We start from the raw sequence: 15,919 nt of genomic DNA, 5'->3' as shown, positions 1-15,919 counted from the left end.
AGATCACTAGCTTTGCATTTGTTCTTCCCCAGCTGCCCTTACATGGCAGCTCCGCAAGGAGAGCCGGAGATGGGAGCGTCACCCGTCCCAGCCCCAAAATAAAGCTGGGGGGAGGAGACATGAGATATTTATCCACTGGCAGGACACAGGACGTCCTCTGCCTGTGAGGAGCTTAATACTAGCATTTGGAAGGCTTTGAAGGTCATTAATGTAACAGTAGGAAATACTGGGAAATCCTCTCTTCTCATGTGTCAGCCTGTTCCCCAGCAGTTAATGCCAACAGCAGGCTGGGCTCTCTGCTCTTGGAGGGGAGCCACAACACCCACAACGTATTCCTCCAACTCTGAAGGGCACCCAGGGTCACAGCTGAGCAGATCTGGGAAAAGCGGATGCTCATTAAATGCTCCCTCTCCCTCTTTCTTTTTTAGTTTCCCTGTTTTTTTCTTCTTGGAAGAGGCAGGATAGGGAGCAGCTGCTCCTCTGGCAGCAGGATGAGAAGCATGGTCCTTTTAATGAATCCTACTGCACCCAGAATAATAGGCGTAGTTTGACTTCTGTGTGGGGAGGCAGCTCCAGTCAGGCCAACAAGGCCACATGTGTGTGCGGGGGGAAATTCCACACCTGCCCAAAGTTCCACCCTGCCTCCCTCTGCCCATGCCCAGAATAGAAGGGCAGAAGGGTAAGTTCCAGTCACTGAAATCTAATATGACAGGTATTGGGGCATATCAGTTTAAATCAGGTTGGACATATCTTATAATCAACCAGAAGGATTCCCCCCAAAACACTATAAACATTGGCCCTGATTTAAGAAGCTATAGTTTGGAGTTCATCTCCACTCTCTCAAATGCAGCTGCCACAGAGATGGAACAGAGCATAACCAAACCCACTACACAACAAGCGTAGCACTGGAATTGTAAAAATTCATAAAAGGGCAATACAAATTATTAGGGGCTGCCATATGAGGAGAGATTAATAAGACTGGGACTTTTCAGCTTGAAAATTAATAGGCAGTAGGTTTAAAACAAACAAAAAGAAGTATTTTTTCCACACAATTCACAGTCAACCTGTGGAACTCCTTGCCAGAGCATGTTGTGAAGGCCAAGACTATAACAGGGTTAAAAAAAGAACTAGATACATTCATGGAGGATAGGTCCATCAGTGGCTCTTGGCCAGAATGGGCAAGGATGGGTGTCCGTAGCCTCTGCTTGCCAGAAGCTGGGAATGGGCAACAGGGGATGGATCACTTGATGATGACCTGTTCTGTTCATTGCCTCTAGGGCACCTGGCATGGGCCACTGTCGGAAGACAGGATGCTGGGCTAGATGGACCTTTGGTCTGACCCAGTATGGCTGTTCTTATGTACAGAGTATGAAGACTGCCTGACTCAAATGCACCTGCAGGGAGAAATTTAGGTTGGCAAAATGCACTTAGCGTGTAAGTGTTGGTTTTTTCACCCCTCTCTCATCTTACATTGTGGTTGGGGGCTCGGCAGGAAGTGTGTGGAGGTGGGTGTCTTCTTTATAGGTTTGCTTTTGCTAAACATGAACGAGGAAAAGGGAGTTCTTCCATTTTTCTACATATGGTCTGATCAAGTTTCACTCTGTAGGAGATTCTTCATTACCCACCTACAATCACACCACTGTTGAGAGAGAAGATACCCCTAACTCATGCAATTTTTCTCAGATCCTAGTTCTCCAATGATCTCTAGGCATGCTGCATTTCTACAGAATAATAATACATAGTAGCCATTGTCCATGAACAACAACAATAATAATTTCTATCAAAGTAGCATACCGGAGTCCTCAATTAGGATCATACCCCTGTTGTGCTAGAAAGAGCTTGTAATCTAACCATGTATGGTGAGTCACATGATGCCCTGTGCTCAAGTAGTGAGGGATAAGAAGTCGTTGTGTTGTTCCCAGATAAGAGGTGTCTTCTAACCCATTCCCTCACCCCAAGGATGCCCTTCTCCAGTTTAATGACACTTGCAGACTGAACAAGGCTCAGTGGGAGGACAATTCCTAGCCAGTAAGACCTGGGGGCCCCGGGGCACAAGGTAAGACACAGTCCATCACACTGAGCATTAAACCACCAGCTCAGCTCCCTCAGTGCCCGCGGGCACACTGCAGACACAATAACTAAGGGCATCTCTACATCGGAAATTTCCTGGAATAGCTATTCCAGTTTAACTCTTCATGTGAACGCTCTTCTTCTGGAATAATTCAGGGTAACCTAACCCAGAAAAAAGACAGAATAAAAGCATTTACATGGAGAGTTAATCTGGAGTTAATCAACTCTACTTTAAATCAAGAATCATTTCCCCATGTAGATGAGCCCAAAATAAAGGACACGGGATAAGAAGCCAGACATTGCCGTTCTCCTAGAGATATACAGGATTTGTCCCCAGTTCACCCGCCACAGTCGAAATTATGCCTAGTGGATGGATGCTGCTTTGTAGGGCTTTTTATAGACATTCAGAAGCTATTGAATAATGTTCCTGGCTGTCTTGTCTGACAGCCACGTGTTTGAAGAAGTGCAGCGGAATTAACATCTGTTCTCAGCAAGCCAGGTGCACGGCTGGAAAAAAACAAGTCCCGACAAAACACAGGCCACTTGGAATAGCCAAGCAGTATTTCACGTGCGATAGCTGCTCTAATAGCATCTGCCTTACAGAAGCCTGACAGTGAAAGAAAGGAAGCCTGACTGAGAACGTGTGATTAAAAAAGAAGCAGAGGATCAAAAGTGCTGATTCAGTTAGCAGCCACTAATTGGCTGTGCACTTTCCTATTCCTTAGTATGGTCCCTCCATCAGGCACCTGACCTAGATACATCTTCCTGGGAGGAGGTTTCTTCTGAATGAAGCCCTCTTTCAACCCTAACCCTGGATTCGCCAGCCTGGGAGAGTGAGGGTGCAGAAAGCAGAAACACACGTCTCGCTGGACTTTCTGGTATATGGTCAGCAACAAAGACACATTAAATAGTAATCATGTGCGGTACTCCAACCACTGCCATTTTCAGGCTTAAAGCACTTTGTAGTTATTAACTAATTAAGCCTTTGAAGATCCTTCTGAGGTTGGTGTTCTTACCCCAGATCTACAGATGAGGAAACTGAAGTGCAGAGAGGCAAAGTGGCTTCCCTTAAGGAAATAGGTGGCAGAGCTGGGAACAGAACCTAACATGAAAATCCCTGGGCCAAATGGGCAAATGGAGACTGAATTCCCCTGCCCAGCTTTGAGGGTAGTGGTTCATCTAGACTTTCAGTAGGTAAGATCCCTTCCTCCTTGCTCGGCCCATGATACGGACTCATCTTCTTGGGCCTACTGGGGACTTTTTCTTAAGCCCTCACTTGTGTTTAACCTCATGGGACATAGAGAATAAACACCTCCCTTACGCCAACTAGAACAGCTCTGCCACAACTGGAGGGTGATACCATTTTTGCTACACCTAGATTTCGTCTGCTTGTTCAGGTTTGCCGGGAAAGAGCCAGAGAATACACACACCTGAACACAAGCATGCCCCTCCTCACCTGCACACGCACACAGAGTAAATGAAGGACGCTGGGGCAGGTGTGGGTGTACCCCATAGGGGTGCTCTGCAACGGGCAAACCCTCCGCCCTTTCAGACCTCTGGTGGGGACTCACGCACTGACGGGATATAAATGTTGAATGCTACCAAAAGCAGCACCACGTACCGTGTCGGGGTTGCTATGGCAACCCACCCAGATACTGCAGCACAGGAAAAAAGATGGATGCTTCTGTGTCAGCATATTAAGGTCAGGAGATAAAAATAAATTCAGCTTAGCTGCCCCCCCAGCAAACTCCCTTCTTCATAATGCCCCTTGGGCCAGGATATGAAAGGAGCAGTGCAAAGCCTGCATGGCTTGCTACTGTGTAATGTCTGTCCAAGCAATGCTCCCTCACCCTCACAGCAATCACATTAATTTGCTTAGACTGAACTGTTATCCTCATTCGGCTGACAAACATCAGAAGGCTCCTTCCCTGAACAGCTACTCCTGGCTGCCAGGAGACAACACAGACCCAAACCCGTCACCAACTGCTCACAGTCAATCATTCCAACATCAAGGCCACTGGAACAGCGCAATGGTCAAATAGCAAGAGGCGATGGCAGTGCTATCTACTGACGTGTAATTAATGCTGGGGAGAATGAACTGGAAGGAAGAGGATCAGATCCCCTAGGTACACATATACACCACTGCTCTTAGAGAGGAGTCTATAATTGGGCTGGAAGCAGGAAGGCTCTATAGAAATGGAATAGGGCCGGTGAGCGTTATTTTCAAAAGCTAAAGGATTTAATAGGGAATGGCATCCTTTCTAGGGTCTTTTAAAAAGCATAGTATAGGATTCTATAGCAGGGATTTAATTCTCCAATAGTTTCTGTCGGACGATTTGAAGTTTAAATTAAATCTATAGGTTTTTTTCATTCACAAGGTTTTAGATGCCTTCTCCACACCCAGCCAAAGCTATATCCTCACCACACACCCTCCTACATACAGAGCTCCAGCTGTATTCTTCAGGCATGTACATATTACTAAGCCTACATCTCCATCACGAATAAGTGCCACTGCACAGTGCTATTCCTTCATTCTCCACGCACACACAGCTATAGCGCCATCTCTATCAAATCCATGTACCCCACCCTGTACTGGCTTTCTCTGTGCTCTCCATATAGGTGCATATACCCTGGTTTGTCTCTCCCGCACATTTGCTCATCTCTGCACGAGATGTATCTGCGTATTCTGTACATCTATCCACCCAGGGCTCTCTCTCCATCACATACAGCTACAAACTATACAGGGCTTCACCAGCATTCTCCACAACGCATTTATATATGTTGGACTCCATCTCCATACTCAACACTAAGCTAACTGCATTTTCCAGACATAAACACACCCAGAACTACCCTCCATCACACACAGATTCTGCATCTCTCTGTTCTCGATACACTCCCTGAGCAGCACCCTGATTGTAGATTATGCTGCCTTACTTTGCAGAACAGCCAGCTCTACAGGGGCATCCAACTAGTGTAATCCCTTTAAAGCCAGCTGGTCCTTTTTAAAATGCAGAATACCTGCTTTCTGGATCCCTTAGGATGCATAAGGAAAAGCGCCTGTGCCATCCTTGCCTGCCAGAGGAAACACAGCCCCAGGGCTGCATCCATTCACAGCTGGCACTGTTTTGCTTTCAGGACTGAATCCCCTTAGGGCTGGATATTGTACAATCCTCCCCTATGTGAGCAACAGGAAACTTTTCTGGCAAACAACAGTCCATCCGTTCTGTGTGTCTTTAACAATGTTCATAATGGCACGCCCCTTGTGATACAGGGATCCCCGAACTTAGAAAAGAATCGCACACAGCTAAGGATGATCATGGTTCAGCTTTTCAAATCAGTCTGGTGGATTTAGACACATTAAAATGGGAAATGAATTTATATCCCTAAGGACTGCTTTGAAAATCTTCACCCAGTCATCTGGAACAGAAGCTTTCTCAATGGCATTCAGGAAATCATCTCATCCCAGCACCTCTGATAGCATCCAGTGGCTTTCACCTGAATTGCCGCTTTACACTTTTACCCAGGCCAGCGTCTTTTACCATCTGTGGCACCTCACTTGCAAGTGCATTATGTTTCATGTTGCTCCATGTAAGAAGGTGCCACCCTGAAAAATAGCAAGACCTGGTATTGCCCTAGAAAGGTTGTAGGCATCATTCTCCAGGACACAAAAGCTGCCAAGAGCAAAGGTGCACTCATGCATGTCAGTGAGACCTCAGAGGCCCTAAATACAATCAGCAGTCTAATAAGCTGGTGCCTTCCATAGGAACATGCAAAGGGCAGGTCAGTTATGATCATGTAAGGTTAACATCTTTCAGGCCTCTCATCCCTTCATTTACCCTTTGATAGTGGGTGACAAGCTATTAGCATGTCCGAGCTCTATGCACATTCATTCATACTTGCTCATTTGATTTTTGTGCTGTTACTATTGGAGAAAAACACCAATGAATCAACAGCTTCAAAAATTATTTTCGCAGCACAGGGTCTGTATTTCCATATAAAAAAGCTTGGCCAGCAATAGTTGAATATTCCTTACCTTGCACTGGATGGGGCGTATGGGATGTTGCATACTTTCTTTAGTTGTGTACAATGACAGAATTTTCTTGCAGATCCCAAAGAATTGATGCATACCTCACGAAACTCATTCACAAGAGTCTGAAAGTGTCACTGGTCAATCACATATAGGATTGGTTCATCCTGAGTAAGTCTGGTTGCAATTCTATCTACTGTCTCACGGGCCACTCCCTGGAAGGAGGAATTTATCTTCCATCTGAAAGGATAAATATATAAAACATCAGTCAGGATGCAAGAGCTTGTTTGGAGCAAGCAAATGTTTCCTTCTGCAAACCAGGAAAACCTCTGGGACAAATTCACAGATCATAAATAAGGTGGTGTAAATTACACATCATTCATGAGTTTAAGGGAGTCTAAATTGTGTAGTTTACAGAACAAAAGGCATGGAATAGAAAGAGGCACAGGAGAGATAAGTTAAACTACCCCCTCCCTACACTTTACCCTACATGTTCTTGTGGCCCACTGACATGTAATTATGCCATCTTAGACCCCTTTATGTTGTCTTTTGCTCACTTAGGGCTTGATCTTGCTCTCACTGTAGCTGACAGGAGCTTTGCAGGAACACAGGATGGGATTTTAAAAAAAAGTGAGTTATATGTGCCAAACACTCACTGATTTTCGATGGGAGCTGGATACCTAACTCTCTTAGGCTCCTGTAATGGAGTGCACTTGCCCTGCATTGGACAGGAAAGGGTTAACCCTACATTGTGGGCTGAGGAAGCCACGCCCCCTCAACTCTACTGGGCATGCACCAGTATAAAAGGGAGCAGCTCAGCTCAGTTAGAACTGATTGCTGGAGAGAAAGGATGCATACTGCTGCTGCTAGTTCTAGGTAAGGATAAGTCAAAGTTCTGGCAGAGGTCAGGGTACCCATGGAGGCCTTGCAGAGTTTGGAGTTGCTGGGTACAGTGCAGACTGGGGAACCTGGAGGCAGCAGAGATGCCCAGACTGTGGCAATGGGAACAATGGTAGGAAGCAGCCCAGAGGAATTAGATCATGAATTGGAATTTTGAGCCAGTGTGCTTTGGCTGCCCCCTTGATGATTCAGTGGCATGTGGAAAGGGAGGGCCTGGGCTGCTGCCACCACTGCCTGTTTTGTGTGTGTGGTGGCCCCCTTCCCTGACTGAGGCCATTTGGCCACTAGGCCCTATAACCCTGCTGATGGGGCAGATCTGTTGACTGACCACTAGGTCCTACTGTCTTGCTAATAGGGGCAAGTATATTGACTTTCTCTAGAGACATAAACATAGGCTACTTATGCCCTGTTCCTACACCCTAAGGGGGATGGGGTCCACCAATCTTGTCACAGCTTCTCTGAAAATACCAGATAGAGCAGTGGCTCTTAAACTTTTGTACTGGTGACCCCTTTTACACTGCAAGACTTTGAGTATGACCCCTTATAAATTTATAAACCCTGGTTAATATATTTAACACAATTATAAATGCTGGAGGCAAAATGGGATTTGGGGTAGAAGCTGACTGTTTGACTCCCTGGGGGTCCTGACCCCCTGAGAGCCTTTTACTCTTTATGTCTACTTAATGACTTGTAACTTCCTCTTCCATATGCGCTGTCTCTGAATGGAGTCCCCTTGCTGACCCCAGACCCACCAATCAATACTAGTTTAAAAAAATCCCTCCAGTCTCAGCAGGGCTGCTGGGGATTCGGCAAGTGGTACTCTTCCCTGTCTGTCAAAGCGGAATACTGATGCAATAGTCTAGGATGGCGTTTGCATACATAATAGGCTGCTGGAGGTGCAGTCTTTTGCATGAGGTAAATTCAGGGTCCTCCTAACCACCTCCTCTCCATTAGAGATCCCATGGCTAGAGGAACGGTCTGTTTCCTTGTATTCCCCGTGTCTGTCTCCTCCTGTTGTCTCTTCTCTGATACTTAGAGCATACAATTTTGGGGACAGGGAATCTTTATTTATTTTTCTGTTCAGTGCCTAGCACAGTAAGGTCCTGGGCTCAAGACTGCAGCATTTAGGAGCTGCAAATTCAAATTATAAATAAAACAATGAAAAAAACTAGACTGGAACTTAGGAGACCTGGGTTCAATTCCCAGTTCTGCCACTAGTTTGCAGGATGACCTTAGACAAGTCAGTTCCTTGCCCTGTCAGTCTTCCATCTGTAATATACACTGAATGATAGAGAGCTCCTTTGTAAAGCTCTTTGAGATCTATGGATGATAGAATCTAAGTATTCTTATTACTACATTCCAGGTTGATTCATTTCACTCTGCCTAATTAAATTCTCCCAGCAGGTGGAAATGGATACAGTATTCCCCACATACTAGTGAACCATTGTGTAGCATTCTTTAGCATTTTAAGCAGCTGTCAGAATCCATCCCCTGATATGACTATCACTGTGGTATTGAAGGGGTGATAGGTAATCCCTATCTGTCTAGTTTAGTACAGTGCTTTGGGGTGAAAGATGCTTTATAAATTTAAGATCTTGATATTACTTGAGCTAGCCTCATTGCAACTTCACTTAAAAGAAAACACAAACAAATGTAGCATAAAAGCAAAACACAACCCAAAAACCACCAAACGTTGCATTGACATTCACCACAAATGCTGATGCAATGACTGACTCTTTGGCTTATGCCAGATGAGGGAGGGACAGGATCAGAGCTTTATGTAAGTCTGTTTTCCCCAGTTAGTCTTTTTGGTGTCTGTGCAGTAATGCTATCCCAAATACCCTGCACCCTTTATTGCCTTCACCAACCTCATCCCTCTAGGTCTCTGAGGGTATGTCTACACTGCAATTAATCATGCCATGACTGGCTTGTGAGAGGTGAATTGGGCTCACAGAGCTTGGGGTTTAATTGCAGTGTAGATTTTAATGCTTCAGGATGAAGCTTAAGCTCTGGGATCCCATGATGGGAGAGGATCCCAGAGCTCAGGTGAACCTGAGTCAGCTGATACAGGCCAGCAGTTGGTGTTTAACTGCACTGAGACTTGCCCTTCATGTCACAAACTCCCTAAACGAGCCATCCTCTGCTTGCTAGATAGAGCAGTGGCTCTTAAACTTTTGTACTGGTGACCCCTTTTACACTGCAAGACTTTGAGTGTGACCCCTTATAAATTTATAAACCCTGGTTAATATATTTCACAATTATAGAAATAGAAAGCCTAGAAATAAAAGGTGAGTGGCAGATGGCTAGTTCAGAGAATTTGCAAAGTGAGAAGGGAAAGGAGTCGGAGAAGACAAGACAGTAGGGAGGAGTGACATTGGCCTGGAGAAAAGCAGGGAAAGAAGATTACAAGTAACGAGTGAGGAGGAGAAGGGGAAGAGTGGGAGGTGGGAAGAGACAGAGCAGGATAAGCACCAGAGATCATGGTTTTCACTTTTGGGGGGAGCCACTGCTGGAGGTGCTCATTGGGAGCTGGACCCAAGCCCAGAGGAGAATCCCAAACCAGTGTAATCCTCCTCCCCCTCCACCTCAAAGGAGTCCTTCAGAACTGAATGAAGCCTGGCCTATCTCCACTGGGGAGCAGCAGAGAACAGTGCAAAAGCTTTAGCATAACTACAGACCAGGGTGTGTACTGGGATTGCTTTCAATCCAAGTATACACAGAGCAGCAGGGATACAGGTTGGTGTTAGAGGGGGACCTGTCTCTGGTCTCAAGGATGCTTGAGAATCTAGCAGTTCCAATAAGTCTTCAGAAAGGGTTAAACTGCTGAAGTGTGTATTCCCTGGTAGTATAACTGGTCAGAGAACTAGAACTTTTCCTGGGGAATTTTTTCCCTTCAACTTCAAATCTTTCTATTTAATGCTCCCAAAATTGTAGATTTTAATTCCTCCCATTTTCTTCCCCCTCCACTGGATAAAGAAGGAATAAGGTAAATGGTGGTGGGAGGAATCAACCATTTTTTTCACTCCTCACCTTGCTTAATGAAAACTAAATGTCCCCCTGCCTTCCAGTTTGTCATTGCAAAGTGGTGAAAATTGGAAGGAAATAAAAAATTTCAATATTGACTTTTTTGCAAAATTTTTCCTAATGTTTTCCTTTTTGTTAAGTGTGCATTGCAATGGGTTTTTTGAGCAGGCCTACCCATTATTAAATGGGAGGGGGGGCATCTCGTGAATCTAGCAGCATGGCAAGGGAATAGATGGGAGGAAGTGGCACTCTGGAATTCTAGGCTAGAGGAAGGACAGTCCAGTCATTAGGGTGTTACCTATGACTTGGGAAACCTGTGTTCAAGTCTCTGTTCCCACAGATGGCCATCAGGCAAGTCACTGAGTGTATGTCTACACCACAAGTAAGCTTGGGGTTCAAAGCTAATGGGAGTTTTGAGTATGGACTGGTTGCAGCACTGGGCATCAGTTAGTGCCCAACACCAAAAGGTGCTGCATGCCCTCAACTCCCATTGACTTCACTGGGAGTGCAAGGTGCACAGCCCTTTCAGGATAAGAGCCCCTAGACAGCAGGGGTAAGAGGAAAAATATTAATAAACAGGGAGTAAGAACAGAGGGATGCAGAAGGGTCAGGTGGTGCTAGACTTGTCTGGAAGGGAATGCTTGAGAAATTAATGCTGGTCTCCTTTTGCATGGTATTATGTAATAAGCCTTGGAGGACAAGAGGGGTGTTAAAATACCTATGTCCCCTCTTAACAAGGTAACTATGCCCTTGGCACCAGGCAGGACTCCTCCTTCACCACTTGGAAAGGAAGTGTTTGGCCACATAAAAGCACATTATAATCACCATCCGCATACTGATCTCTGGCCTGGTTCTTCCTTATGAGAGACTGTTTGGTTCATATGAATTATGTAAGAGTGGTTATGACATCAGGAACCACCATAGCATCCTGGGTCCTGGATCCATGGAGCTGGTCTCCCCATGCCGAGAATTTCCACTCTTGGACAGCCGAGGAAGAAACCCAGGCATGCAAACCCCAGCCATGCACCCTGCTTCTCTCTAATTGGGGCTCTTTTATTTGCACTGCACCATTTCTTGTGAGCACTCCCTGTCCTCTTTTAAAACTTTATTTACACAGCATGGCACAGTTTAAAACCTTCCTGGTTTTGGCCCATAGCTGACACTGGCCTCTGCCCACTCCTCCCCCACTCCTGTCCCTTCTATCTGCACTCCTCCTTCCTCTCCCCAGAGCCTTCCTCTTTGAATCCCCCACCTCATCTTCCCTTCCCATCACTGTCACTCCCCACTCATTGTATTACTCCACCCAACACCTGCCTTCTGCCCCCTCACTGTAACTAGCCTGCACAGAGCCATTTGCACCTTTACTGCTTTTAAACATTATTCATCTTGCCCTTTCAATTGCCCCTTTTCTTACTGTGCCCCATTGCTGCCTCTGACAAGCACTTGGATGTTTGTCTCCAGCATAGTATATGCACAAAGCATGTTACACTGTGAGCAGAGGATGCTACATAAATAGATTCCTTGCATACAGTCACAAAAGACAGTGAGTCATTACTTTAAAAGAAGTAGCAGACTATATAAAACATGAGGCTTGCCAAAGAGTGGTTGATTAATGGCTAATATCAACTGCAGGGCTCTGTACCTGCTTGAAGTCATTCAGTTAAAACAAATTTAAAAGGTCTATGGGGCTGGACAAGGTAGGAAGCAGGGGAAACAGTCTCATGGCAGGTTAGTGGAACATCAGCCAAAAGAAAACAGGAGGGAGTATGAGGTGGCTCAGGGAACTGGTAATAGGTTGTAGTCACCTGTGTGAAGGTGAACAGTATCTAGGTCACCAGTTTGGGGCAGGGATTAACTAAATTACCATCTGGGGGCCTGTGTGAAGGAAACTGGAGGGGAGCTGGGTATCTCACATCAGTATCACATACTGATCATCAACTTTATCACTAATAGACTTTTTTGGCAGTGTCAGCAGAGATGCTATGGACTGAGTAGGGATGCAAAGGGGATCTCTGCCCCCCTCAGTCCCAGAAGTAGACCCTCCAAGATGAAGGTTAAGGTACACTGGTGGGACAATTAAGGGAAATCTTTCCCCTGCTAAACACATGTTGTGCAGAAACAGAACTTCAAGCCTATATTTCCAGCAGATCATTCTCACTGGTGGTTCTTATTTAGGGTGTGTATGTTGCAATCAGTGTGATTTGCAGCTCATGTAGACATACCTGTGCCAGCTGTAATCTAGGCAGCTTGCTAAAAATAGCATTGAAGATGCATTGTCTTGTACTTCAGTGCAGACTAGCAAAGTGAATATGTACCTGGGGGACCAGGTGGGCTCATACAGGCCATACAGAGGCCCACACTGCTGCATCTTCACTGATATTTTTAGCAGTCTAGTGAAATTAAAGCTAATGAGGGTATGCCTACCAAAGCTCCCATCACACCCCCAACTGCAGTGTAGACATAGCCTTAGAGTGAGTATATTCAGTCTCAATCAGATTTGGGGGGGAAGTGGCAGAAGTTTGATCGGCAGGCAGTTTCATTACATTTGTTTGTAATTTGTGGGCTGAATTTGGTGGTTCTTTTATGTTTTTGTATTAAAACAACTATTTAGACTGATTACTTAAGGGCCCTGACTATCTTATTATTCTGTGTACAGCACCTAGCACAATGGGGTCCTGGTCCATAAGAGCTCTTAGATGCTATGGTAATACAAGTAGTAAATGTACTGAATTTTGGGAATTGAGTTGTACTATTAGTTATATCCTGGTAAAGCGATACCATTCTATTAGACGTGCTGCATGTGTATTTGCTACAGACCTAGATCTCTCTGTACAAATATGTACACAGTTAAATACCCACATGATCATGAATACCTAGTAAAAATGAGGTGAGAGGTCAAATCTGTGACCTTATTAAACCTGAAGAGAAAATTACCATTCCAGTGGCACAAGGTGTGACTGTCAACTCCCACCAGTTTAAAGGAGTTAATATCCAATCATTCATGCAGTCAGAATGCTCAGGTTATATGCATGCACTTGCTACTTCCTCATATAGCAAGAGGAAAATAAGCAATCGTTGACTAAAATTACTTTTGACAGTATTTAAAGAACAAGCATGATGAAGACTTGAAAACCTAAGAGACCTGAAGCACAGCTGCCAAATTACTCCTGCTAGTACCAAGAATGAGGCTGGGGAAGGGAGCACTTAAGTAGAGCTAGTTGGATTTTTTCCAATTTAATTTCCCTGTGGAAAATTTCAATGAAAACACAAATTTTCCATTTCAACATTTAAAAAAAAAAAAAAAAAAATCCCACACTAAATCAAAGTGAATTTTTTTACAAGACAAATTTTTCTGCGGAAACTTTTGTTTAGTCAATCCTATTTTTCCATCAAACAGTTGACAGAAATTTTCAACCAGCCCTATTACATGTGCTCCATTTGAAAATCAGGGTTATACCCATGTCTCCTTGTACATGACTATTCTCAGTCCACACCCTGTCCCTTTCACACCAGGCTGTTAAGAGCAAGGGGAGGGGTGTTCTGTGGGAATTTTGATGACCCGGTATTCAGGACAACACCCACGGCTCTTACCATACTCTTACCACCTCCTACATCTGTTCTGATATACACCCCAAAAGGATTTACAGCACTAAGATATAATCAGGTTTCCTGGGTGTATTTTAAGAGCAGTGTCTTCTATTAATAGCCTTCTCCCTGCATGCCATAGACAGCAATCGCCCTGCTCCAGTCTGAGAATGGGGACTGATACATAAGAATGGCCATACTGGGTCAGACCAAAGGTCCATCCAGCCCAGTATCCTGTTGGCTAACAGTGACCAATGCCAGGTGCCCCAGAGGGAGTGAACCTAACAGGTAAAGATCTAGTGATCTGTCTCCTGCCATCCATCTCCACCCTCTGCCAAACAGAGGCTAGGGACACCATTCCTTACCCATCCTGGCTAATAGCCATTAATGGACTTAACCTCCATGAATTTATCCTGTTCTTTTAACCCCATTATACTGATACCAAAAGAGAAGCATCTTTCACAGAACTGAACATCTCTCCAACATAAGTAAGGTGGAATTCACAAACTCCTAACAGCATGTTTTGAGGCAAAAATCAGTGGGATTTCACACATCCCCAGTAAAAATGTGAAATTTAATTCAACTTACTTGGAGATTCACCATTTCTGGCAATAAAAATAGCTTTCCCTGTCCCTTCAAAATGAGACCCTTCTGGCAGCAGAAACAGGCTTGCATTTTTACCTGTGGAATCAGTTCATTAGTTTTACTTGCATTTGGAATTTTATTTTCTTACAAATTCCTAATAAAATAGCACACATTATTAAAGATCCAAACCACAACAGCATGCAACAGGAGTACTGTGGTTTTGGACCATTACTGTAGTTTAATGTGCTTTGAATATATAGACACTATAAAAAGTAGTATTGATAAACTGTCACCTTTTATTTATAAAGTCAGTAATTTGCATCTGAGGAACTCAGTGCCTTACAACCATTTAGGGTCACATTTTTGCACTCATATGTCCATGCAACTCCCCATAGCTTCAATGGGAAATGAATACACTTATCTGAGGGTAGAATTTGGCCTTAATTATGCCTTGTAACACCTTCTCCCCCACCTCCAACAGGATTTTATAGAGGGAAAACTGAAGTATGGAGAAACAGCAATTTGCACAGGGTAACTGTGGCTAAAATGGGAGCTCCACCTCCCAAACCTGTTTCCTGTTCTGTTTGGTTATGCCACCTCCACCTTGCCAATGAACCCCATGAAGTCACTGTCTAATGACAGCATGCTGGTTTCTCTAGCAATGTCATTCACTGTCATCCTCCTTCCACACAACCTATCTCAGAGCAAAACCTTCTAATCTCATTCAACTGAAAAGCATACTGGTCCCTTTTTCTCCATCTTACCAAGCTTTTGGAACATTTGTGAATTCCTTTCATATGGCTTAATAGCCATAGTTGTGATAATTGGGCCTCACAAATTTACCCTAATTGTGAGCTTAGCTGTAAAAAGCAAGTAAGTTCCTAGGATGTCACAATAACCTACAACAAATGTTGATGGGAAAAGGTATGAAAAGGGAGACGGAATTAGTCCAGACAGAAAGGCCTCTTGATATAACTTAAGGCCTACACTAAGGTCATGCTTGGTAAGGAAAAGTGGAACCAGAAATCAGTGAACCCAACTGGTGTCAAACTAGGCCTAATTGGTAGACAAAACCAGAGGATGATCTGTTTCACCTATCACACTCTTTTAGGGTCCTTGAAGAAAGTTTAGGGAGGAAAAATGGGCTACTGGAGCAAGCTTCACCATCATGGCTGTCACCCCCACCATCTCCTGGGACCCCAAGCCTGTGTCATGCTCATCCTGAGAGAAATCCTGATCGGACTGGAGAGTGACCCAGATGACATTGCTGCCTCTACTGACTTCAGCTGAATCTCAACCACAACCCATGATGAAACAGGACTGGACTTCAAGAGCAGCAGCTCCGGGTCATCTCAGCAACTTTTCCCCAGGAGGACAGTTTTTACCATCTTAGATATCATCTACCAGACTGTCAAACAAGGCTTTTTCTTCTAAAATCTCTCTCCAGCTAAAGGGAACAAGGGATGTTTAAAATGCAAGCTTTATTTAATACTTGACATTTCAAATGTTTTAACTGTTTCCCTTTTCTTTATCTTTATTAAAAAGTTAAAGATTTTTTTATGGTGTTTGCTGTGATACTAAGCAGGCTGATGTCTCTGTATACAAAACCCCAGACCTCCTTTAACACTGTTTAATGTTGGACAGTGACTGGATTGTGCCATCATCTTTTAGCCCATATATTTCATCTAAACTAATACAACAGATATCCAGGTTTAGGTTAGGGATCCA

General features: G+C 44.4%; 1 protein-coding gene across 1 annotated transcript in view; it reads left to right on the top strand.

The window, feature by feature from the left end:
* Positions 1-15,660, top strand: part of GRAMD1B (GRAM domain containing 1B) — a 333,007-nt gene extending 317,347 nt beyond the window's left edge. Inside the window, exon 25 of the transcript XR_012155938.1 lies at positions 15,303-15,660. The gene's annotated coding sequence lies outside the window, so the exon portion shown is untranslated. The remainder of the gene's footprint in view (positions 1-15,302) is intronic.
* Positions 15,661-15,919: the final 259 nt, after the last annotated feature.

The sequence above is a fragment of the Lepidochelys kempii genome, chromosome 22 (assembly GCF_965140265.1).
Source record: "Lepidochelys kempii isolate rLepKem1 chromosome 22, rLepKem1.hap2, whole genome shotgun sequence".
NCBI lineage: Eukaryota > Metazoa > Chordata > Testudines > Cheloniidae > Lepidochelys > Lepidochelys kempii.
Note: the sequence above shows the minus strand (reverse complement) of the source record. Positions and strands in the feature narration are given on the sequence as shown.